This window comes from Macaca mulatta, chromosome 1, assembly GCF_049350105.2.
Source record: "Macaca mulatta isolate MMU2019108-1 chromosome 1, T2T-MMU8v2.0, whole genome shotgun sequence".
NCBI classification, from domain to species: Eukaryota; Metazoa; Chordata; class Mammalia; order Primates; family Cercopithecidae; genus Macaca; species Macaca mulatta.
The window spans coordinates 236,759,956-236,786,478 of record NC_133406.1 but is presented as its reverse complement, the minus strand read 5'-3'; the positions used below and the strand labels follow the sequence as shown (position 1 = coordinate 236,786,478).

The following is a 26,523-nucleotide window of genomic DNA, read 5'->3' as shown; positions in this document are numbered from 1 at the left end:
GTGGAGAAGGCGTAAGGGAGGAGGCAAACGGAGAGGAGAGCCGCGTTTGGAAGCAGGTGACCAGGGAAGTCCTCCCGAGAGGGCGAGGAACAGGTGCAGACCTGGAGGAGGGGAGGGAGGAGCCCTGCAGACAGCGGAGAAAGAGCATTCCAGCCAGAAGCACAGCAAGTGCAAGTGTCCTGAGGCACTGAGAGGGTGCGGCTGCGTCCCCACCGGAATCTCATCTCCCTTGTAATCCCCAGCATCCCCGCGGGTGGAGGGAGGGAGTGGTGGAAGGTGATTGGACCACAGCGGCGGTTTCCCCCATGCTGTTCTCGTGATAATGAGTGAGTTCTCGCGAGATCTCATGGTTTTATAAATGGCGGTTTCCCCAGAGCTTTTCACTTTTTCCTGCTGCCTTGTGAGGAAGGTGCCTGCTGCTTGTTTGCCTTCTGCCATGATTGTAAGTTTCCTGAGGCCGCCTCAGCCTTGCAGAACTGTCAATTAAGCATCTTTCTTTTATAAATTACCAGTCTCGGGTGGTATCTTTATCGCAGTGTGAGAATAAATGAATATGAGCAGAAACACATGGCCAGGCTCCAGGAGCAGACAGGAGGCCAGAAGGCCGGAGTGGGCTTGGGGAGAGGACAGCAAGGGATGCTGAAGCCACATCCTGAGGGCCTGGAGGGCGGCTCTGGTGACCTTGGCTCTTGCTCTGTGTGAGTCAGATGCCATGTGAGGGTTTCGAGCAGAGGAGTAACATGACTTGATTTCGTTGTTTTGGGCTGGAGGGACTGGAAGATGGAGTCGCGGCTGAGCTGAGAGATGGCTGGGGGCAGCTCTGGGGAATGTGGATTTGGACATGGTAATATGCAATGCTTATTGGACATCCCAGTGGCGCTACTGGGGAATCTCTAGGAAAAGTGGACCTGACATTTGGAGGAAAGATCACAGACAGAGAACATGCGTTCAGGAGATTTGAGTGTAGGGCTGAGGCTGGATGTGCTCACCAGCGGGTGAGTGGGCAGAGAGAGGGAGAGATCCCAGAATGAAAACCTGGGCCCCACTGTTAGGAGGCAGGGGAGGAGTGGAATCCACAAAGGCAAAGCAGCCACGTCCCCTGACTACAGGATCACCATTCACCTCATAGGTCATGTGAATCGCACCCCTGGAACTGTGCAGGACCCACCTGTGTGGCCACACAGTGTTCCTGAGCAAAGGAGTGACCAGAGAAGTGCATGGCGAAGCAGAAGGGTGTGACATCCTGGAGGACGGGACGAAAGCACGCCCAGCAGGCAGGAGCCATCACGCGGCTGCGGGCTGCTGCTGAGAACCTGGCGTGGGCCACCGTGGTCAGCAGCGCGGAGGTAACTGATGACCTTGGCCAAGAAGTTGGGTGGCAGCATGGAGGTCATGCTCAGAGTGAGCGGACTCAAGAGACAGTGGCGGGAGAGGGAGTGGAGATCATGGGTGTGGATGGCTCTTATGAGGCGTTTCTCTGTGGAGGGGAGTGGGGGAAGCCAGGAGGGAGCTGTGCCTTGTGCATTATGTTCTGTGTGCTTGTTGGTTAAGGGGAAATACAGCGGTAGGTGAGTTTCATGTGTTGTTGGGGATGGCATGGCAGAGGGACTATCCCAGGAGGGAGCAGACGGAAGCAGGCTTGCTGGGGTGATGGCCTGGGCAGGGGCGAGGGGGTGAACTTAGTGCACAGGGGGAGGGCTGGCGCTGGAGAGGGGCCTGGACTGGCCCCTGGGGTGACAAGGGAGAAGGTGGAGGGCACCGGCACCGAGGTGGGTTGTGGAAACTCCTGGAAGCTCCCATTTGAGGCAGTGACGTGATGCCACCACTCAGGAGACCAGTGTGTGGAGGGGCTGGGGGCCGGGCCAGCAGGGAGGGTGAGGGGCCCCCTTGAGATTCGTGGGCTGAGTGTAAAGCGAGGCCGATGGCATGAGCTGTTCCTCATCCTCGTTGAGCCGAAGGATGCGGGTGCTGCGAGTTGGGGGACGGCGGCTGTCCCTGGGACGGGGGCTTTGCAGGATGCCAAAACGACAGGACATGAGGGTCTTGCAAGGAAGCCTCTAAAGATGAAGCAAAGGCGAGGGGGGCCCAGAAGCTATTGGAGGGGTGGGAGTCGGCGGCAAGAGTGCAGGGAGGGCCTACGGGGGTTACAGGGAAGGGCTGCTGCAGTTGGTGTGGCCCAGGGAGGGGTTGGGAGGATGGTAGCTGCAGTTGTGAGGGTGTCTGACATCACATGGCCATGAGGGAGGAGCTCAGCCAATGCTCGGTGAGGGCCGAAAGGAGTCAGACTCCCCATGACTGGGTGGGAGTGGGGTGGGGACAGAGCGTGAGCAACAGAAGCTGAGCCTTCCAGGAACCAGGGCTGGAGGGGGACTTGGCAAAGGGGATGGGGCCACCACGCCCACTGACGTAGGACTTAGAGAGGAGGCTTTGACTGTGGAGGGGGGGAACGGGGTCTGCACATAGACTGTTGGCAAAAATGGCCCCAGTAGTCTCCCATCCTGTGTCTCTGCTCTTGGTGGGTGGGGTCTTGGTGAGTGGGGCCCTGCACAGACTCTGGACTTGGCCGCATACCTCGCTTTGACCAGTGGGACATAGAGTCGAAGGCTGAAAAGCCCATGTTCACCGGGGCTTGTCCTTTTGCTGGACCTGGGGTTGCAAGGCTGCCACGGGCACAGGCCCAAGCCAGCCTGCTAGAAGGTGAGATGCTGCTTGGGGGAGAACTGGGAGCCCTGGCCGATGGTCTGCTGGTGCACAACGGGTGAGGAAGCCCAGCGAGATTATCCAGCCGCTAACCCACCAGCTTGGGGAGCATGTCACGTGACAGAGCTCAGCTGGGACCAGCAGGGACCAGAAAATTCACCCAGACAGCCCACAGATTTGTGGGAAGGAACCGCTGTGGCTGTGGTGTGTAGCTTTAGTGCCGCTGTTTTTTGGTCATTTGTTAGACAGTAAGCGGAAGCTCACCAGTGTAGCCTGAAAGCCACGGTGAAAAGCAGAAGGCCACCCACCCAGCTTCAGCTCCGTGGGCCAAGGCCGTGGGAGGGAAAACGGCCCCCAGCTAAGACGCAGCAGGGGAGGCATGCACCATGGGGGAGAGAGCCAGGGCCCTGCTGGAGCCACTGGGTGAAGGGACACTCTAGAGGAGTGCTTGGAGGTACAGGGGATTTTGCTGATGACTGACTGTGGGCTCTGAAGGTCAAAGTGGAGGGGTTTTGAGAGCCAGAGTGGGTGGGTAATGAGGTCAGAAAGGGTGAGCGCTGTAAACAGGCTTGTAGGGCTTGCTAAGACAGCTGCTTCAATCCAGTTCAATAAACATGTCGTGAGGTCCCGCCGGGGCACAGCCCAGGGCCAAGCTGCTGCAGGACATGTGTCTGCTGTCCACTGGGTGTGCAGAGCTGCCCCCAGCCCTGGGAGCACACATGGCGCTGCTCACTCACCTTGCTGAAGAAGGGGTCAGTCCTTAGCCCTTCCCGCTAACCGTCAGTGGGGTTTTTCTTCTCTATGGGAACATGTCCTTGTTTTTAATTATGAATGTCATAGGAAAATCAGATTCACCTAGCAGAAATGTCATTTGTTATCCATGTGTCTGTTTTGTGGGGTGAAGGCTACCTAGCGGGGTGACAAAACAAGAGACAAGAGCTCCCCTGCCGTGAGCCCCAGGCCCTCTCGGTGCTCTGCTTGGTCATGGAAAGACCTTGAACTTGCTGCTTGGAGGGCTTGTTAGCATATAAACCAGCTATTATTAGATTTCCAAACCCATATTTATGTTTTATTAATCTGTGTAATGAAGTTCCGTTTCTCCCAAGCACCATCGGGGAGGCATTTGCCCAGGAAGGCTCTGCCTGTGGCAGAGACTCACGGCCCCGGCCTGTAACAAGGGCTGTGTGCATCTTGCAGCCTGGTGGAGGCCATGCCAGGAGCACCATCTTGCAGTTCTGGGTACCCTGACAACTGAAGGTAGCCTCCACCACCTCTCCCGGAAGGGCCCCGTCACCCAGAACCAACCTTCAGCTCAGTTGCTTCCCACTCTGGAGGGATGCTGGGGAGCCCCATCTAGAACCCCAGCCCACCCTGAGTCCAGCAGCTATTTCTTTCTTGTGTTTCAAGGATTTGCAGCCAGAAGTCCCATTCCTTGGAGTCTCAGAGTGATCAGCTTTTCTGAGCTGTTGGCTTTGGAAAATATTGCCGCCTTTAACTTGGCCACAAAACCATTGGATTTTATAGGCCAGCCAGCCACCTTGGAACATGCTATGAAGCCCTCTTGAGAAATGGGCACAGACAGGACCAGCAATTTGCCAAAGTCTGGTCTGCTCTGTGTGAAAGTTTGCTGGTGCCTTCCTCTCTGTGTGAGACAGTCTTCATGGTTTAGATAGATTTTTCTGCCTTGCTGCTCCAAATTAAACAATCACTACATTTTATTTAAACAAGTTTGTGTTTGAAGGGCACTGCGGTACACGAGGAAGATCCCTGGGCATTTATTAATTCATCTGTGTTAGTCTCTTCTCATGCTGCTAATAAAGACATGCCTGAGACTGAGTACTTTATAAAGGAAAGAGGTTTAATTGACTCACAGTTCAGCATGGCTGTGGAGCCCTCAGGAAACTTACAATCATAGTGGAAGGGGAAGCAAAAAAGTGTCCTTCACGTGGCAGCAGCAAGAAAAAGTGCTGAGTCAAAAGGGGAAAAGCCTCTTATAAAACCATCAGATCTCATGAGAGCTCACTATCATGAGAATAGCATGAAGGTAACTTCCCCTATGATTCAATTACCTCCCACTGGGTCCCTCCCATGACATGTGGGGATTATGGGAACTACAATTCAAGATGAGATTTGGGTGGGGATACAGCCAAACCATCCATATCATCCATCCATCCATCCATCCATCCATCCATCCATCCATCCATCCATCCATCATCTGTCCATCCTTGTCTCATCCATCCATCATCTACCATCTATCCATCCATCCATCCATCCATCATCTATCCATCCTTCTCTCATCCATCCATCATCTACCTACCATCCTTCCATCCATCCATCCATCCATCCGTCCATCCATCCATCCATCCATCCATCATCCATCCATCCTTCTCTCATCCATCCATCATCTACCTACCATCCTTCCATCCATCCATCCATCCATCCGTCCATCCATCCATCCATCCATCCAACCATCATCTGTCCATCCTTCTCTCATCCATCCTACATCCATCCATCCATCCATCATTTGCCCATCTTTCTGTCATCCACCCTACATGCATGCATGCATGCATGCATCCATCCATCCATCCATCCATCCATCCATCTATCTGGAGTGGTGAGAGAGATGAAGGGTTGCCCACCTCACAGAGCGTGCAGGGTCGTGGGGAGGGTGATGGTGGATATTTTAGCTGGGGTTGTCAGGGTGCATTTCTCCAATCAAGTGTTTTGATCTGAGACCCGAAGAATGATAAGGCATCAGTCACTCAGAAAACAGAACCAACCCTGTGGCTTCTTCTTGCTCCATACCCCAGAAGACCATTTTGAAGTGTCGGACTCTTTTCCCTCCTTGCTGTTGGTGTCAACTTTATGTCCTGGCTGTCCTGTCTCCCTTCTTCTTTGCTGTCCCTAAATCTTTGTGCCAAGATGTTCAGAGGAAAGTGGTGCAGAGCTGAGACACAACCCAGGCCTCTTCCCTTGTCCTGCCTTCCATAGCAGGTGCCTTTCATCTTCTAGTCTGCAGAACGGCTGCACTGCTTCCGGGTGCTGCATACACATCCCAGGCAGGAAGAAGGCAGAGGCGATGGAGAAGCCACCTCACTTAGATTCTCATCCCAAGGCCTGCAAGGTGGATCTACAGGGAAGGCTCTGAGCTGAAGGGAGTTCTCAGCAGGGCTGTAAGTGGCAGGTGTCTGGGAATCACAGAGCCTGGACATCCAGTCCCTTCAAATCAGGCTCATGATTCACCAGTGTTCCAGCTGCCTCTAACAAGACTCACTGCTCAGGGGACAAGCTGAAGAGCCCCCTGGAAATGGCACATTCCCAGCAAAAGCAGCTCAAAACGATTAGGAAGGAGAGGCAGCATGCATTCCAATCCTGTTGGGCTTCTGGTCCAAGGCCTGCATGTGTTTACAAGCCCGGCTCACACCTTTGTGATCTGGTGCTCATTGGGGCCAATGTGTCTTGGGAGTCACTGACTCTGTGAGGGACCGCGTTTCCACAGCATGGTCCTCGAGCTGCTGGCTTTGAGCTGTTGGCTTTGGAAGGGTTGGCTGGGCCCGAGCGTTCACAGCCTGGTAACTGCACGTGAAGAGAAATGGAGCTTTGATCACAAGATGTGAAATTTGTCCTCTCTTTCCCCACGTGGACATTCACATGAGCCTCTCCCTCCCTGATTCTTTGATAACATTTATTTTAGCCAGTCACTTGTGTCATTTTTCTTGATTCACTTCACCTTGTGCACTTTCATTATTTTCCTCACAAAATCAAGGCTCAGATTTAATTTCCCTCTCCCATTCGATGGCCTGGCGGAGTGGCCGGGACAGGGAGGAGGACGTGCGGAGGCACGAGGTGAGGGGCTCTGGGGGCCTCTGGCAGGGAGGGCTGCAGCTTCCAAGGGGTGTGCAGGCCGGAGGGAAACACTGCGCCTGGGAGAGTGGGAACCCTCGCAGGTGGGGTGCTCCTTCCTTGTGGGCGGGTGGGGGGACTTTCCAAGTCCTTGTCCTGGGGTCGCTCCTGGGAAATCTTTTCCCAGAGTCCAGGCAGGCTCTATCTGGCTCTGTCTGGCCAGGGTGCTTGCTGGGGATTCTGCTGAGGCCCCAGAGGGGAGGTGTCCATGCCACGGTCTGCCTGGGTGCCCAGACCCTGTGGCCATTTGGAGAGCACTGGGCCGAGTGCCAGGAGACCAGGCTGCAGTCCTATCAGGTGGAACTCTGTGACCTTGGGCAAGTGGTTCTCTGCACTTTCAGGAAGTGAGGGAGCCGGGCTGGGTGGCCGCGGCTCTGTGCAGCTTTGCAAGTCAGCATCGCTGATGCGTCCAGGTGCTCTATCCCTGAAATGGGATCACGGATTCAGCAGGCATGCGGGGACCTGGGGACCTGGGGACCTGGCGGTATTCCCTTGCACTGTTGAAGCCACATGCCTAGATTTCCCCACAGGGTGGTGAATGAGGCCAGCCCGATGTAAGCCAGTGGCCAAGTTCCTCCTCTGTCTGGAGTCTTGTGGGGCTTCGGGAGGCCACAGCATCCCATGTGGATCCTCCTTTCCTTTCAGGTCTAGGCGATGGCTCTCAGGGAGCGGGTGGTGTTGTGTCCCCTCCTCCAGGAGACATTTGGCAATGTTTGGAGCTATTTTCAGTTGTGGCAATAGAGGGGTGTGTGTATGTGTGTGTGTGTGTGTGTCCAAAATGTCAATACAGTCCCCTACCCAATTTGTATGTTGAAATCCTAATCATCAGGACGTCAGAGTGTGACTGTATTTATAGTTTTTTCAGAATTAAGTTAAAATGGGATCATTAGGGTGGGCCCTAATCCATTGACTTGCGTCATTATAAGAAGATGGGAGGGAGACACAGACACACACAGAGGGACGACCCCGTGGGTACAGAGAGGAGATGGTGTCCATAAGCCAAGGAGAGAGGCCTCAGGAGAAACCAGCCTGCCTGTGCCTCCATCTCACTTCCAGCCTGCAGGACTGTGGGGAGTAAGTGTCCGTGTTTAAGCCGCTGGGCTGTGGTGCTTTGTCATGGCAGCCCCTGTAAAACCTAGCCAGTGATGGATTCCAGGAGTAAAGCCAGGATGGCTGGCAGAGCAGACTTTGGACAGAAAATGACTCCTGTTGAGGGGAGTGGCTCTTCCCACTGCCTGACTTCTCTTCCCTTTCTTGTTTCCCTTATTTTTAAAATTCCTGTTTTAAGATTGTTTGTCAGCTCCACGGGTTGGAGCACTGGTACGGGGAAGAGTCGGGCTTGTGCGGTTTTGATTCCATCTTCCTCTCTGCCTCCGCTCTGGGTGGCTCTCGGACCCCGAGGCTTGGGATTTCTGAGCTGGGGGAGCTATCTGGGTGAGGCAGTTCCTGCCAATGTGGTTGAGGCTCCAGGAACTTGAACTCCTAGCATCCCTTCTTATGGCAACCACGGGCAGTGGCTCACTGAATGGCAGCAGCTTCTGAGGTCCCAGCAGGAGGGGACATGGGGAAGAGAACAATCTGCAGTTTCCCAACAACGAGAGGGTGACGAGCAAGAGGGAGGAGGAAGAAGAGGAGACCCTGGGGGATAAAACCACCTGGATCATGGAAAAAAGAAGACCAGGAACAAAAGAGTATATATAGTGTTCAGTCCCGTTTTTATTAAAAAAAAACAACTATAGAGAATATTGAAAGAATTGACTCTCAGACATCATCATGATTATTACAGGGGTATTACGGCTGGACGGTGGCAAGGTGTATGAGCCGAAGGAGTTTTTACATCGCTTTTACTTATTTAATTTCATTTTTGAGATGGAGCCTCGCTTTGTTGCCCAGGCTGGAGTGCAGTAGCGAGATCTCGGCTCACTACAACCTCTGCCTCTGGGTTCAAGCGATCCTCCCGCCTCAGCCTCCTGAGTCGCTGGGATTACTGGTGTGCACCACCACTCCTGGCTAATTTTTGCATTTTTAGTAGAGACAGGGTTTCACCACATTGCCCAGGCTGGTCTCGATCTCCTGACATGAAGTGATCCACACCCCCCTTGGCCTCCCAAAGTGCTACGATTACAGGCATGAGCCACCGTGCTTGGCTATGTCTCTTTAAAAAATGATCAAAAACATACTATTTTTGTACTAAGGATAATATAATAATAAAAAAGCTTGCTTCTCTCCAGGGAAGAAAGGGACAAGGGCTGCCCCTTTGGCAGCACTCCTGTCCCCTTGTAAAGCCGTGGGGACTTGGAGAGGCCACACCAGCTACCCAAGCCTGTTTCTTTGGCTGTGAAATGAAGAAAGAAAGAGCTCTTTATCCTGGGGTTTAAAGTAAGGATTCCAATTAAGTCATATCCGTGAAGTACCGGGCACGATCTGCCCTCAGTAAATGTTAGCTGTTTTTGTTGTTATGACTATTTTCCGGCCAGAACTGTCCCTCGAGAAGAGGAAGTCTTGCTGAATATCCTCTCAATGAAACTGGAGTGGTCAGCTCTACTCTTCTTTTGTTAGTGAGTCTTCCCTTCTTGTTTGGAAATGAGTTTTGGGGAGCTGTCTGCAAGACAGAGACACCCCAGCCCCTCTTCCGGCTTGTCTGGATGAAGCTGTTTGACTACAGCTCCGAGAGCTGGCCCTGCAATGGGCTCCTGGCCAAGTGTCAAGAGAAAGGACACCTTGGTCCCTCCCATCTAAACTGCCGGAGGGACTGCATTTGTGTTTTTTGGGGGCTACCCACCAGGACAGAGTCATGAGCTTGAGGCTGGGGACACACCCATGAGCTGGCACATTGCTGTGATCAGGGGATCTGAGGCCCCTGTATGATCCAGGAACACCAGTTCTAGAGACTTCCAGAAGAGAGGAAGGTTCCACGTTGCTGACCTTTAACTTTTGCTCCCACTTCTGCCATGGAGGCTCATTGTTACATTTTCCTGGCTGAGCGGCGTTCAGCTTCCCACACCCCGGTGGCTTCGCCTGTGCCCACTCCCAGCGCCCGCACATTTGGCCTAAAGCAGTTAAACCTCTGAGCTGCCAAAAGACCTTGTAAGAACGAGAAACCACTCCATGGTTTATTAAAAAACAAACAAAAAACCTCCACAAAACAACAGCAATTAAAAAAAAACATGTAAAATGACATTCTTTCCTTCATAGGATGTGAGCTCACATTTAAACCATATATTGCTCCATCAGGGTCACAGGTAGAGGTCAGGTCCCTGCCCCAGCCTCTTCCCATTCCTGGTCGGCGCCTGGCGGCCCTACTTTTACTTTTACTGTATCTTCTGGAGCTTTGCAGAGTGGTCCCATAAAACAGGACAGACAAAGCGCCCAGTGGAACCACAACTGTAACAATAGTGAACAGTCTAGCTGGGTGTGGTGGTGCCTGTAGTCCCAGCACTTTGGGAGGCTGAGGTAGGAGGATTGCTTGGGCCCAGGAGTTTGAGGCTGCAGTGAGCTATGATGGCGCCACGGCACTCCAGCCTAGGTGACACAGCGAAACCCTCTCTGTAGAAAATACATATATATATATATATATATATAGGCCAGGAGAGGTGGCTCACGCCTGTAATCCCAACCTGGGTAACATGGTGAGACCCTGACTCTATCAAAAATACAAACAACAACAAAAAAAAGCCGGATGCGGTGGTGCACGCCTGTGATCTCAGCTATTTGGGAGGCTGAGGTGGGAGGATTATTTAAGCCTGAGAGGTGGAGGTTGCAGTGAGCCGAGATGGTGCCACTGCACTCCAGCCTGGGCAACAGAGTGAGACCCTGTATCTCTCTCTCTCTTTATATATATGTGTATATATATGTATATCTATATCTATATATCTATGTATCTATATATTTAAAAACAGAGCAAACACTCTAGCTCTTTCACAGGGGCTGTTCAGCTGCATTAATCACTGCACTATTTGAACTTCAGGGCCTGAAATCACTGCAGCTCTGAGCTTTAAAGCAGTTTGTGGTAGAAGGACTCCTGTAAATTACCCACGCTGTGTCGGAGGGGGCAGTGCAGTCTTCTGATGTATCTTTGGATAGAATGTTGGTTTAAATCACCTTCCAGAAACTTCTGGTGCCACTCCAGGTGGAGAAATGCAATGGCAGAAAGCGTCCCCGAGCCGGGTACCTGGAGTCTCCGTGACTTCCCCCACCACGATGGGTAGAAGCAAAGTGTCCCTATGATGGAAGGTGCACTCACCCACCCCAAGACTGTTTTTCATTCAGACCCTAAAGCTGACTTCTTGTTTGAGGTTTGGAGGTGATGAACACATTTTACGTAGCAAAAGTTGACATCCTGAGTGAAAGCACAGGTCACGTTTTTAAAGGATGCCTTTGCGATATTGTGCTTTACCTTTTTTTTTTTTTTTTTTTTTTTTGAGACGGAGTCTCGCTCTGTCGCCCAGGCTGGAGTGCAGTGGCCGGATCTCAGCTCACTGCAAGCTCCGCCTCCCGGGTTCACGCCATTCTCCTGCCTCAGCCTCCCGAGTAGCTGGGAATACAGGCGCCCACCACCTCGCCTGGCTATTTTTTTGTATTTTTTTAGTAGAGACGGGGTTTCACCGTGTTAGCCAGGATGGTCTCGATCTCCTGACCTCGTGATCCACCTGTCTCGGCCTCCCAAAGTGCTGGGATTACAGGCTTGAGCCACCGCGCCCGGCCATCATGCTGTATCTTGATAAAAATTCACTCTCCTTGGCTCCTGGGATGGGGTGCAGGCTCAGGCACCTCTGCATTGGCTGTCTATGCCTGGGGCAAATACCACCCATTCGTAGTCTACGTCACTGTCACCCCTGTGGATGCTCCCCGGGCATGGTGGGTTAGGAGTCTGGGTTGGGGGGGGGTCCTCAGGTGGCCATGTGGGTGCTGGCCGGGCCTGTGCTCCTCTCTGGAGTTCGGGGTTTTCTTCCAGCCTTGTTCAGGTTGTTGGCAGAATGCAGTTCCTCGGGGCTGTAGTGCTAAGGTCCCACTTTCTTGCTGGCTGTTGGATGGGGCTGCCGTCCACCCTGGAGACTGCCTGTGCGTCCTTGCAACGAGGCCGCCATGCCGTCCACCCTGGAGACTGCCCGTGTGTCCTTGCAACGAGGCCACCATGGACAGCTCACAGTGGGGTTTTTCTTTCTTCTAGGCCAGCAGGGTGCGTCTCTCTGACTTCTGTCTCAAACCTCTAGACTCCCTTTTAAGAGTTTTCCTGCCTGATTAGTGCAGGCCCAAGCAGGACACTCTCCCTTTGAAGCACTCCATTGTTAGGGACCTGATGACATCCTGAGTCATTGCTGTGGCTGTGTGATGTGACATAATCCCGGGTGATGCCCCCTCGCTTCCCGGGTCTCCCTGCACTTGAGAGGGCCACCATACGAGGGTGTGGGGCTTGGGGAATGGCCTTAGAATTCTTCCCACCACAATCCCTGGGGTCCCTCGTGTGGGGGCAAGGGAGGGGTTCCCCTGTACATGGAGGTGAGGGAAGGAGGGGCTGTGCCTTGTGTGGGGAGCATGGTCAAGTCCCCATGTCAGCCTCTCTCATGCAACCTGAACTGCGGGTTGCCCTGGCCTCTGGACCCATGTGTCCTGGTCCTCCTTCATGAGGGATCAGCGCACACTTCTGGACTCTGCTATGCGTCTGCCTCCCAGTAGAGGAGGTGGCTGGGGTTTGGGTTTGGACTCTAAGTGGGCTGGAAGTTACTGGGGAGGCTCAGAGGAAGGTTTCCTGCAATGTGTGGCTTGATCCTGTCTGCAGGGATGGGTGGTGTCTGTCAGTGAGAGAGGTGGGGACAGGTGCCCTAGGCTCAGAAACAAGTGGCCCAGGCCTGGGGACAGGTGATCCAGGCTTGGGGACAGGAGCACCAGGCTTGGGGACAGGTGACCCAGGCTCAGAAACAGGTGGCTCAGGCTTGGGGACAGGTGACCCAGGCTCAGAAACAGGTGTCCCAGCCTTGGGGACAAGTGGCCGAGGCTCAGAAACAGGTGTCCCAGGCTTGGGGACAGGCCACTCAGGCTCAGAAACAGGTGGCTCAGGCTCAGAAATAGGTGGCCCAGGCTTGGGGACAGGTGATCCAGGCTTGGGGACAGGAGCACCAGGCTTGAGGACAGGTGACCCAGGCTTGAGGACAAGTGGCCCAGGCTCAGAAACAACTGGCCCAGTCTTGGACACAGGTGATCCAGGCTTGGGGACAGCAACACCAGGCTTGGGGACAGGCAACCCAGGCTCAGAAACAGGTGGCCCAGGCTCAGAAACACGTGTCCCAGGCTTGGGGACAGGCCACCCAGGCTCAGAAACAGGTGTCCCAGCCTTGGGGACAAGTGGCCCAGGCTCAGAAATAGGTGGCCCAGGCTTGGGGATGGGCTGAGGAAAGGCGGGGCTGCCTCCTGGGCGCAGGTTCCCTCTCTGGGAGCTCGGAGGCTCAGGGAGAGATGAAGCGTATTATGTAGATGCACTTGCATGTTTGCAAATCTCTTCCCAACGAGGGATTTGATTCTTCGAGTGCCTGATGAGATGTTTGAGCAAACGCCGCTATTGTCCTGATCATCACTGTGATGTTGCAGTTGGCATTGCGTGGGCGTAAAGAAAGGGATCTATTTTCCTGGCTAATAAGGTTTATTTTTACTCTAGCTGAATAATACATGATCAGTGTCAAAATAAATTACAATCCTTCCATTATAAGCCACTCTCCTGCCCTACATACATGCCGAAGCTGCCTTCCCGTTCCTCCAGGCTGCCGTCCCTTCCCCGGCTCCCAGGAAGGCACCCTTCCCTCCCCGCCACCGCCTGCCATTCATCCTCTCCAAGTTAGAATGGAATATAAATTGGGCGCCTCGGGGACCTGCAAAACTTGAGAGTACGTTATGTTAGGCTCCGATCCCAAATTATGTAACAGCTCCGATCCCAAACCAAGCTGGTATTTTCACTATGGTGTAAATAAAAACGTTAAATGGTTTTTCTAAGTGTTTGATTTTTCATCTGTGGTTTATTCACCTACTAAATTTCTGTAAAGGCCCATTTATTCAGCTTGGGGGAAAATACATTAAGCAGTTGTCCACTTGGCAGCGACGGTGTGAAGCCTCCCAGACAGGGAGGGCCTCCCAGGTCGCCTCTGCAGGCTGAGAGCTGGCCGCGCTTCTAAGCCTCTCAGCCTCGGTTTCCCCACCTATAGAATGGAAAGCAAAATTGCCCTTTTCCAAAGGGCTGCTTTCCAAGTTGAAAACAAGGAAACAGGAGCAGCAGAGGAATCGCCTGTTGTTTAGGAAGAGTCAGTACAGGTAACAATGATGCCTTCTGGACCACAGCACCAGGAAGTCACATAACTCCAGTTAGAATATGGTACCGACAAATATGTTAAGTGCCAACCAAAAAGAAAAGCACTGCATTTGGTAGCACAAAGGTGGTTTTCTTTAACACCCAGAGAGAGTACCTTGCCCAGAAACTCCTTTGTCCGACACTCAAGGCCTCCAGGAGTCCTGACACCCACCTGGCATCCCACCAGCTACGCATCTTCCAAGTGTCCGCAGCCAACCTCCAGCCTAAATGCACCCCAGCACAGCACGCTCCTGCCAGCTCCTGCCTGCTCAAAGCTGAGGTTGAAGGCAGATAGGTCTGGGTCCAGGTCTGGGCGCTGAAACTTATGGTTTTCCAGCTCTCCACTCTGTTTCATTGCGAGGAAAGGGAGCAAAGAAAGGTCCTGGTTCTGGGGCTGCGGCAGGACTCAGTGCAGTATTCCCCACCACCACCCCAGGTCCCACCTTCCCGGGGAGGCCCGAGCACCTACCCGGCCCTACCCTCAGTCCCTCTGGAGTTGCTGTAGCTGGGACTGGGCACAGCCTGCGGGCAAGCCCTGCTGAGGCAAGAGCCCACCTTCCCCTCCTGGAGTCACCTGCCACAGCTCAGTATTCCACAACCATGAGGTGTTCAGTGGCCGCACACAGGTGTCGCCACTATCCTGCCTCCACCAATGACATATCCTCCACCAACAACATCACCTCCCCAACAACTTCACCTCCCCAGTGGCTTACCTTACCCCCAATGGCTTACCCCCGTGACATCATCTCCCTAATAACATTACTTCCTTATGGCATCACCACTGCCACAACATTGTTTTCCCCATGGCATCACTTCCCCATCACATCATCTCTGCATGACATCACCTCCCAGTAGCATCACCTCTCCCATGATATCACCTCTCCCATGACATCACCTCCCAATGACATCCCCTTCCCATGACATCCCCTCCCCCTGTTATCACCTCACCATGACATCACCTCCCTGTAACATCACCTCCCCATGACATCGCTTCCCCATCACATCCCCTCCCCATGGCATCACCTTCCCATGACATCACCACCCCATCACTTCAACTCCCCATTGCATCACTTACCTATGACATCCTCCATGACATCACCTCTCCATGACATCACCTCCCCATGGTGTCACCTCCCAATGACATCTTCCCATGATGTCACCTCCCTGTGATATCACCCTGTGATGTCACCTTCCCGTGGTGTTACCTGCCCATGTCGTCACCTCCCCCATGACGTCACATCCCCATGATATCACCTCCCCCATGGCATCACCTCCTCATGGCATCACCTCCCCATGAAATCCCCACCCCATGACATCACCTCCCCATAGCCTCACCTCTCCCATTACATCACTTCCCTGTGACATCACCTCCCCATGACATCACTTCCCCATGGCATCACCTTCCCCTGGCATCCTCTTTCCATGACATTACCTCCCCATGGCATCACCTCCCCATGACATCACTTCTCCCATGATCTCACTTCTGCATAACATCACTGCCCCATGACATCACCTCTCTGTGGCATCACCTTCCCATGACATCACCTCTCCATGACATCACTTCTCCATCAAATCCCCTCATCATGGCATAATGTCCCCATGACATCACCTTGCTGTGACATCACCACTCCCATTATATCACTTCCCCCTCACATCCCCTCCCCATGACATCACCTCCCCATTACATCACCTCTCCGTGACATCACTTCCCCATCACATCCCCTCCTCATGACATCACCTCCCCATGACATCACTTCCCCAGCACATCTGCTCACCATTGCATCCCCTCCCCATCACATCACCTCTCCATGACATCACCTCTCTGTGACATCACCTCTCCCATGACATCACCTCTCCATGGCATCACCTCCCCATGACATCACCTCTCCATAACATCACCTCTCTATGACATCACTTTCCCATGGCATCACCTCTCCCATGACATCACCTTTCCATGATATCATCTCTCCCATGACATCGCCTCCCCTGTGATGTCACCCTGTGATGTCACCTTCCCATGGTGTCACCTCCTCATGGCATCACCTCCCCCATGACGTCACATCCCTATGATATCATCTCTCCCATGACATCACCTCTCCATGACATCACTTGTCCATGACATCACTTCCCCCTCACATCCCCTCCCCATGATATCACCTCCCCATTACATCACCTCTCCATGACATCACTTCCCCATCACATCCCCTTCTCATGACATCACCTCCTAATGACATCACTTCCCCAGCGCATCCCATCCCCATCACATCACCTCCCCATGACATCACCTCTCCATAAAATCACTTCTCCATTGCATCACCTCTCCCATGATATCACCTCCCCCATGACATCACCTCTCCCCAAATCATCACTGCCAGACACCAGCCTCTTCAGGAAACAAAATGAAGGTAAGCTTTGTTAAGAATCCTTATTTTTCGGCTGGGCACAGTGGCTTACACCTGTAATCCTAGCACTTTGGGAGGCCAAGGTAGGCAGATCACCTGAGGCCAGGAGTTCAAGACCAACCAGGCCAGCATGCCAAAACCCCATCTCAAGTAAAAATACAAAAAAAATACCTAGGTATGGTGACACATGCCTATAACCCCAACTACTCAGGAGGCTGAGGCTAGAGAATCACTTGAACCTTGGAGGCAGAGGTTGCAGTGAGCCAAGATCGCACCACTGCACTCCAGCCTCGGTTTTTGAGAGAGTGAGACGCTCTCTCTCAAAAAAAAAAAAAAAAAAAAGGAAAGAAAGAAAGAATTCTTGTTTTTCAACAGTCAAGCCGAGAACCAAATCAGGAGTGCAATCTTACTCACAATTGCCACAAAAAGAATAAGATATCTAGGAATACAGCTAAGGAGGTGGAAGATCTCTACAAGGAGAGCTACAAACCACTGCTTAGAGAAATCAGAGATGACACAAACAAATGTAAAAATACTCCATGTTCATGGATAGGAAGGATCAATCTCATTAAAGCAATTTATAAATTCAACAGTATTCCTGTCAAACTACCAATGACATTCTTCACAAAACTAAGAAAAAATGATTTTAAAATTCATATAGACCCAAAAGGAGCCCAAATAGCCAAGGCAATCCTAAGCAAAAAGAACAAGGCATCACACTATCTGACTTTATATTGCAGGACTACAGTAACCAAAACAGCACGATACTGGTAGAAAAACAGACACATAGATCAATGGAATGGAATAGAGAGCCCAGAAATAAGGCCGCACACCTATAACCATCTGATCTTTGACAAAGCTGACAAAAACAAGCAATGGGGAAAGGACTCCCCATTCAATAAATGGTGCTTGGATAACTGCCTAGCCATATGCAGAAGACTGAAACTAGACCCCTTTCTTATACCGCATGTAAAAAATCAACTCAAGATGGATTAAGGACTTAAATGTAAGATATAAAACTATAAAAACTATGGAAGACAACCTAGGCAATACCATTCTGGACATAGGAATGGGCAAATATTTTGTGACGAAGATGCCAAAAGCAATTGCAGCAAAAGCAAAAATTGACAGATGGGGTCTAATTAAACTAAAGGGCTTCTGCACAGCAAAAGAAACTATCAACAGAGTAAACAGACAACCTACAGAGTGGGAGAACATTTCTGTGAACTGCATCTGACAAAGGTTTAATATCCAGCATTTAAAAGGAACTTAAACAGATTTACAAGGAAAAAACAACCTTATTGAAAAGTTGGCAAAGAACAGACACTTTTCAAAAGAAGACATACACGTGGCCAATAAACATATGAAAAAAAGCTCAACATCACTGATCATTAGGGAAATGCAAATCAAAACTGAAATGAGATACCATCTCACACCGGTCAGAATGGCTGTTATGAAAAAGTCAAAATATAACATATGCTGGTGAGGTTGCAGGGAAAAAGGAATGCTTACACGTTGTTGGTGGGAGTGTAAATCAGTTCAACCATTGTGGAAAGCAGTGTGGTGATTCCTCAAAGAGCTAAAAACAGAACTACCATTTGACCCAGCAATACCATTACTAGGTGTATTAGTCTGTTTTCACACTGCTAATAAAGACATACCCAAGGCTGGGTAATTTGTAATGGAAAGAGGTTTAATTGACTCACAGTTCAGCATGGCTGGGGAAGTCTCAGGAAACTACAATCATGGCGGAAGGGGAAGCAAACATGTCCTTCTTCACATGGCGGCAGGAAGAAGAAGTGCTGAGCCAAAAGGGGAAAAGTCCCTTATAAAACCATCAGATCTCATGAGAACTAACTCACTATCACAAGAACAGGATGGGAGAAATTATCATGATTCAATTATCTACACCTGGTCCCTCTCGCGACACGTGAGGATTATGGGAGCTACAATTCATGATGAGATTTGGATGGGGACACCACCCAACCATATCACTGGGTATATACCCAAAGGAATATAAATCATTCTATTATAAAGACACATGCATGCATACGTTCATTGTAGCAGTATTCAGAATAGCAAAGACATGGAATCAACCCAAGTGCCCATCAGTGATGGACTGGATAAAGAAAATGCAGTAAATATACACCGTGGAATACTAGGCAGCCATAAAAAAAGAATGAAATCACGTCATTTGCAGGAACATGGATGGAGCTGGAGGCCATTATCCTTAGCAAATGTAAACAAGCTTTCTATAAGATGCATCATAATCAGGTTTTTTTACTGAATGGCAGCATATGACAGAGAAACCCCTGTATAGGAAACACTGAGAAAGTATCATTGAAGCATGCTTCTTCCTTTATGGACTCACAGCACACAGGTGTACAAACGCAGGTATAAAAGGTAAATGTAAGCATGCTTTTTAAATGATTTGTTGTAAGCTGTTTTCTTTCCATGAATTAAACTGTTTGACACACACACACACACAAAAGATGCTTGTTTTTGGCCAGGCGAGGTGGCTCACGCCTGTAATCCCAGCACTTTGGGAAGCTGAGTCAGGCAGATCCCAAGGTCAGGAGTTTGAGACCAGCCTGGCCAACATGGTGAAACCCCATCTCTATTAAAAATACAAAAATTAGCCAGATGTGATGGCGCATGCCTGTAATCCTAGCTACTCAGGAGGCTGAGGCAGGAGAATCACTTGAACCCGGGAGGTGGAGGTTGCAGTGATCTGAGATCACGCCACTGCACTCCAGCCTGGGCAACAAGAACAAAAGTCCATCTCAAAAGAAAAAAAAAAATGCTTGTTTTTGACAGTGTGTCAGTTTTTACATTTGTAGCCAACATCCTTCTGAGGTCTGTGCCATCCCCATCTTATGAGTGGGAAACCACACCTCACAGGAAGGGCATCACTGGGCCAAGGTTCCAGGCAAGTAGGAGAAGGTGCCAAGACTCTACATGCTCCAGGGTGGCACCTTCTCTCACCCCATCCCTGACTGCTTCTCCCAGGAGAGCTCAGGGCAAAAAGCAAGCTGAGCTCGGTACCACGGGGACCCTCCGCAGGGGCTTGATGGCTGCTGGATGGTGCTGAAGGCTGGACAGTCAGCATGATCCTACTGAATTTAATTTTTTTTTTGAAAAGTCTTTCTGGCTCATTCCTAAGTGCCTCTGGGAAACTCACCAGGAATCCAAGCAGAGGCTCCCTCTTTACAAGCTCACGGCCCTTTCACTACCACAGAACCCTGGACTGGGGCTTCTTTAACTCTTTCCACAAGTAGAGTAGCCTCCTGATTACTTTAAAAAATGAGTTATTAAAAGTATTTAGCGAAAGTGTTGGAGCCTGGCAGAGGGCACTCGTGGCCAGTATCTGGAATGTCACATGGTGTGCCATCCAACAGAGACTCCCCCACCAGGGTGACACTATGATAGTGATGCATCATGACCAGAGGAGAGACCACCCGAGCCAGGGGCCCTCCCGTCCACCCCAGGGAGGCTCTCTCATCCCGCCTCCCAAACCCCACATGCTCACCCCTCACAGCACCTTTATGGTGTGGGGTGGAGTGATGATGTGGGATGGAGTGATGATGTGGAATAGAGTGATGATGTGATATGTAGAGATGGTGTGGGATGGAGTGATGGTGTGGGATGGAGTGATGATGTGGGATGGAGTGATGATGTGGAATGGAGTGATGGTGTGATATGTAGAGATGGTGTGGAATGGAGTGATGGTGTGGGATGGAGACATGGTGCAGGATTGAAGGGTAGGGTGGGATAGAGTGATGGTGTGGGATGAAGACATGGTGCAGGATTGAAGGGTAGGGTGGGATAGAGTGATGGCGCAAGATGGAGTGATAGTACAGGACAAAAGGATGGTGCGGGATGGAGTGATGGTGCAGGATTGAATGATGATGTGGGATGGAGTGATAATGTGGGATGGAGCAATGGTGCAGGCTGGAGTGCTGGTGCAGGGACAGAAGGATGGTGTGGGATGGAGCAATGGTGTGGGACAGAGTGATGATGTGGGACGGAGTGATGGTGCAGCATGCAGTGATAGTGCGAGATGGAGTGATAGTGCGGAACAAAGCAATGGAGTGAGATAACGTGATGGTGCAGGACGGAGTGATGGAGCAAGACGGAGCAATGGTTCTGGATGGAGCGATGGTGCAAGAAGGAGTGATGGTTTGGGATGAAGCGATGTTGTGGCATGGAATGATGGTGCAGGACAGAGCGGTGGTGTGGATGGGGCAATGGTACAGGATGAGGCAATGGTGTGGAAAGAAGCGGTGGCATGGGATGTAGCGATGCTGCAGGATGGAGCGATGATGTGGGACAGAGTGACGATGTGGGAAAAAGCGAATGTGCGGGATGGAGTGGTGGTGCGGGATGGTATGATGGTGCAAGATGGAGCAGTGGTGCGGGACGGAGTGATGGTGCGGAATGCAGTGAGAATGCGGGATGGAGCAATGGTGCAAGATGAAGAGATGGTGCGGGGCAAAGTGATGGTGTGGGATGAAGCAATGGTGCAGGTCAGAGCGATGATGTGGGACACAGTGACTGCATGATGGAGTGATGGTGCAGGATGGAGTGATGGGACGGGATGGAGTGATGCAAGGTTGAGTGATGGTGGAAGATTGAATGATGGTGTGGGATGGAGTGATGGTGCAGGATTGAAGAATGGTGTGGCATGAAGTGATGGTGTGGGATGGAGTGATCGTGTGAGATGGAGTGATGATGCGGGATGGAGTGATCGTGTGAAATGGAGTGATGGTGCGGGATGGAGGGATGGTGCAGGATGGAGTGATGGTGCAGGATTGAAGGATGGTTTGGGATGGAGTGAAGGTGTGGGATGGAACGGTGGTGCATGCTGGAGTGATGGTGGAGGACAGAAGGATGGTGCGAGATGGAGCGATGGTGCGGGATGCAGCGATGATGTGGGATGCAGCGATGGTGTGAGACAAAGCCATTGTGCAGGACAGAGCAATGGCATGGAAAGGAGCAATGGCGCAGGATGGAACAATGGTGCGGGACTCAGTGATGGAGTGGGACAAAGCGATGGTGCAGGAGAGAGCGATGGAGCAGGATAGAGTGATGGTGCAGGATGGAGTGATGGTGCGGGACTGAAGGATGGTATGGGATTCAGTGTTGGTGCAAGATGGAGTGACGGTGTAGGCTGGAGTGATGGTGTGGGTCAGAAGGATGTTGCAGGATGGACTGATGATGTGGGACAAAATGATGGTGTGGGACGGAGCGATGATGTGGGATGGAACGATGGTGAGGGACAAAGTGATGGTGCGGGATGAAGCAATGGTGGGGTACGGAGCGATTGTGTGGGACACAACGATGGTGTGGGATGCAGCGATGTAGCAGGATGGAGCGATGGTGCATGATGGAGCGATGGTGCGGGATGCAGCGATTGTGTAAAATGCAGTGATGGGGTGGGATGGTGCAGTGGTGCGGGATGGAGCGATGTTGCAAGACAAAGCGATGTTGCAGGGTGGAGCAATGTTGCATTTCTGAGCGATGGTGCAGGACAGAGCTATGGTGCGGGACAAAGCGATGGTGTGGGAAGGAGCGATAGTGTGGGATGGAGCGATGGTGCAGGATGGAGCGATGGTGCAGGATGGAGCGATGGTATGGGATGGAGCCATTGTGTGAGATGAAGTGATGGTTTGCAGTGGAGTGATTGGGCGGAATGCAGTGATGGTGCAGGATGGACCAATGGTGCGGTACAAAGCGATGGTGTGGGAAGGAGCGATAGTGTGGGATGGAGCGATGGTGCAGGATGGAGCGATGGTACGGGATGGAGTGATGGTGTGGGATGGAGCCATTGTGTGAGATGAAGTGATGGTTTGCAGTGGAGAGATTGTGCGGGATGCAGTGATGGTGCAGGATGGACTGACCGATGGTGTGGGATGGAGCAATGTTGCGGGATTGAAGGATGGTGTGGGATGGAGTCATATTGTAGGATGCAGTGATTGTGTAAGATAGAGTGATAGTGTGAGGTTGAAGGATAAGGTGGGATGGAGTGATGGTGCGGGATGAAATGATGGTGTGGTCTGGAGTGACGGTGTGGGGTGGAAGGATAGTGTGGGACGGAGCAGTGGTGCGGGATGCAGTGATGGTGCAGAATAAAACGATAGTGCGTGAAGGAGCAATGGTACGGGATGGAGCGATGGCGTGGGGAGGAGGTGGGAATATCGTGGGGTTGCGTGGGAGGAGGGATTGAAGGATTGTGCGGGATGGTGTGGTGGTGCAAAACGGAGCAATGGTGCAAGAGGCAGCGATGGTGTGTGACGGAGCGATGGTGCAGGATGCAGCGATGGTGCGCAATGCAGTGATGGGGCAGAATGGAGCGAAGGTGGGGGACAAAGCAATGGTGTGGGACAAAGCAATGGTGTGGGACAGCTATGGCGTGGGACAAAGCGATGGTGCAAGATGGAGCGATGGTGCTGGACTGAGTGATGGTGTGGGAAAGAGTGATGATGCAGGATGGAGTGATGGTGCGGGATATAGTGAGGGTGCAGGATGGAGTGATGGTGTGGGATGGAGTGATGATGTGGGATGGAGTGATGCTGCTGGTGTGATGGTGTGGGATGGAGTGATTGTGTGGGATAGAGTAATGGTGCAGGATTGAAGGATAGTGTGAGATGGAGTGATGGTGCACGATTGAAGGATGGTGTGGAATGGAGTGATGGTGTGTGACGGAGGGATGGTGTGAGATGGAGTGATGGTGTGGGATGGAACAATGGTGCGGGATGGAGTGATGATATGGGATTGAAGGATAGTGTGAAATGGAGATGCAGGGTGGAGTGATGGCAGTGATGGTGTAGGACAAAAGGATGGTGCATGCTGGAGTGATGGTGTGAGACAAAGTGATGGTGCTGGACAAAGTGATTATGTGGGATGAAGCGATGGTGTGGGGTGCAGCGATGGTGCGGGATGCAGGGATGGTGCGGGATGCTGCGATGGAGTGGGTGAAAGCAATGGTGCAGAACAGAGCAATGGAGCAAGACAGTGCGACAGTTCGGGATGGAGCAATGGAGCAGGATGAATCAATGGTGTGAGATGGAGCGATGTTGTGGAATGGAGCATTTCTGCGGCATGTAGCGATGGTGCGGGATAGAGCAATGGTGCCAGATGGAGCAATGGTGCGGGATGGAGAGATGGTGCAAGATGGAGTGATGGTGCGGGATGGAGTGATGGTGCAGGATTGAAGGATGGTGTGGGATGAAGCATTGGTGCAGGACAGAGCAATGGTGCAGGATGGAGCGATGTTGTGGGACAAGGCAGTGGTGCAGGACAGAGCGATGGAACGGGACGCAGTGACGGTGCAGGACGGAGCAATGGAGTGAGATGGAGCAATGGTGCGGGACAGAACCATGGTGCGGGACAAAGCGATGTTGCAGGATGGAGTGATGCTGCGGCATGGAGTGATGGTGCAAGATGGAGCCATGGTGAGGGACGGAGTGATGGTATGGGACAGAGTGATGGCATGGGACTGAGTGATGGTGTGGGTCGGAGCGATGGTGTGGGACGCAGTGACGGTGCAGGATAAAGGGATAGTGTAGGACACAGAGATTGTATGGGATGCAGCAATGGAGCAAAATGCAGCAATGGAGCAGGACAGAGAAATGGTGCGGGATGGAGCGATGGTGCACGACAGTGCGATGTTGTGGGATGAAGCGATGTTGCGGCATGGAGCGATGGTACAGGATGGAGCCATGGTGTGGAATGGAGTGATGGTGTGGAATGGAGCGATGGTGCAGAATGGAGCGATGGTTCAGGATGGAGCGATGGTGCGAGATGGAGTGATACTGCGGGATGGAGTGATGGTGCAAGATTGAAGGATGGTGTGGGATGGAGTGATGGTGTGGGGTGGAGTGATGGTGTGGGATGGAGTGATGGTGTGGGGTGGAGTGATGGTGTGGGGTGGAGTGACGGTGTGGGACGGAGTGATGGTGTGGGGTGGAGTGGCGGTGTGGGACGGAGTGATGGTGTGAGGTGGAGTGATGGTGTGGGACGGAGTGATGGTGTGGGGTGGAGTGATGGTGTGGGATGGAGTGATGGTTCGGGATTGAAGGATGGTGCAGGCTGGAGTGGTGGTGCAGAATGGAAGGATGGTGTCAGACGAAGCAATGGTGCAGGACAGAGTGATGTTGCAGGATGGGGCGAAAGTGTCAGATGGAGTGATGGTGTGGGATTGAGTGATTGTGCATGATGGATTGATGGTGCAGGATGGAGTGATGGTGCAGGGGCTGGAGTGATGGTGCAAAACGGAAAGATGGTGTGAGACAAAGTGATGGTGCAGGGCGGAGCAATGTTGCGGGATAGAGTGATAGTGTCAGATGGAGTGATGGTGCGGGATTGAGTGTGCATGATGAAGTGTTTGTGTGGGATGGAGTGGTGGTGCGGGATGGAGTGGTGGTGCGAGATGGAGTGGTGGTGCGGGATAGTGTGATGGTGTGGGTGGAGTGATGGTGCGGGATTGAGTGTGCATGATGAAGTGTTTGTGTGGGATGGAGTTGTGGTGCGGGATGGAGTGGTGGTGCGGGATGCAGTGATGGTGCGGGATGGAGTGGTGGTGCGGGATGGTGTGATGGTGCGGGGTGGAGTGATGGTGCGGGATGGAGTGGTGGTGCGGGATGGAGTGGTGGTGCGGGATGGTGTGGTGGTGCGGGATGGAGTGGTGGTGCGGGATGGTGTGATGGTGTGGGTGGAGTGATGGTGCGGGATTGATTGTGCATGATGAAGTGTTTGTGCGGGATGGAGTGGTGGTGCGGGATGGAGTGATGGTGTGGGTGGAGTGATGGTGCGGGATGGAGTGGTGGTGCGGGATGGAGTGGTGGTGCGGGATGGAGTGGTGGTGCGGGATGGAGTGGTGGTGCGGGATGGAGTGGTGGTGCGGGATGGTGTGGTGGTGCGGGATGGAGTGGTGGTGCGGGATGGTGTGATGGTGTGGGTGGAGTGATGGTGCGGGATTGATTGTGCATGATGAAGTGTTTGTGCGGGATGGAGTGGTGGTGCGGGATGGAGTGGTGGTGCGGGATGGAGTGGTGGTGCGGGATGGTGTGGTGGTGCGGGATGGAGTGGTGGTGCGGGATGGTGTGATGGTGTGGGTGGAGTGATGGTGCGGGATTGATTGTGCATGATGAAGTGTTTGTGCGGGATGGAGTGGTGGTGCGGGATGGAGTGGTGGTGCGGGATGGAGTGGTGGTGCGGGATGGAGTGGTGGTGCGGGATGGTGTGGTGCGGGATGGAGTGGTGGTGCGGGATGGAGTGGTGGTGCGGGATAGTGTGATGGTGTGGGTGGAGTGATGGTGCGGGATTGAGTGTGCATGATGAAGTGTTTGTGCGGGATGTAGTGGTGGTGCGGGATGGAGTGATGGTGCGGGATGGAGTGATGCAATGGATAGTGTGATGGTGTGGGTGGAGTGATGGAGCGGAATGGAGTGATGGTGCAGGATGGAGTGATGGTGCGGTATGGAGTGGTTGTGTGGGATTGAAGGATGGTGTGGGATGGAGTGGTGATCCTACGGAAAGATGCTATGGGATGGAGTGTATGTGTGGCCAGCACTCACATCTGTGTGCCCCAGGCATCAATGGGCTTTAAGAGTGTCACTTCCTTAGTTCTTAGCACAGCCCTGAGGGGGAGGCTCTGCTATGTTCACACCTCAGTTCACAGATGAGGCACCCAGGAGGCAACGGGAAGTGCCAAGGCCACTGAGTCATAGTGGAGCTGGGACTACGTTGGCTCTGGAGTCAGCGTAGGATTGAGAAGGAAGCAGGGCGTGAGTTGAGTCACTTTGTCGTGACTACCAGGGAGAGGGATGCTTTGAGGCGGGTTGGAGGCTTTGCGTGTAAAAACACAATGGCCTATTATCTGTATATATGTTTTTTATTTAAAAAATTAGAGAGGGTCTTGCTATGTTGCCCAGGCTGGCCTCAAACTCCTAGGTTTGTGGTTTCCTCCAGCCTCAGCCTGTTTAGGATGCAGTTTTTATTTATTTATTTTATTTTTGTGAGACAGGGTCTCGCTCTGTCGCCCAGGCCGCGGTGCAGTAATGTGATCACAGCTCACTGCAGCCTCGACTTCCTGGTCTCAAGCAATCCTCCCACTTCAACCTCCCTAGTAGGGACAACAGGCATTTGCTACCACATGGTTAATTTTTTATTTTTTGTAGA

General features: G+C 52.2%; 1 long non-coding RNA gene across 1 annotated transcript in view; it reads left to right on the top strand.

Moving 5' to 3' along the window:
• The first annotated feature begins 331 nt into the window (after positions 1–331).
• Positions 332–26,523, top strand: part of LOC144336820 (uncharacterized) — a 41,011-nt gene continuing 14,819 nt past the window's right edge. Inside the window, exons 1-2 of the long non-coding RNA XR_013409143.1 lie at positions 332–442; positions 1,130–1,401. This is a non-coding gene — a long non-coding RNA (uncharacterized LOC144336820). The remainder of the gene's footprint in view (positions 443–1,129; positions 1,402–26,523) is intronic.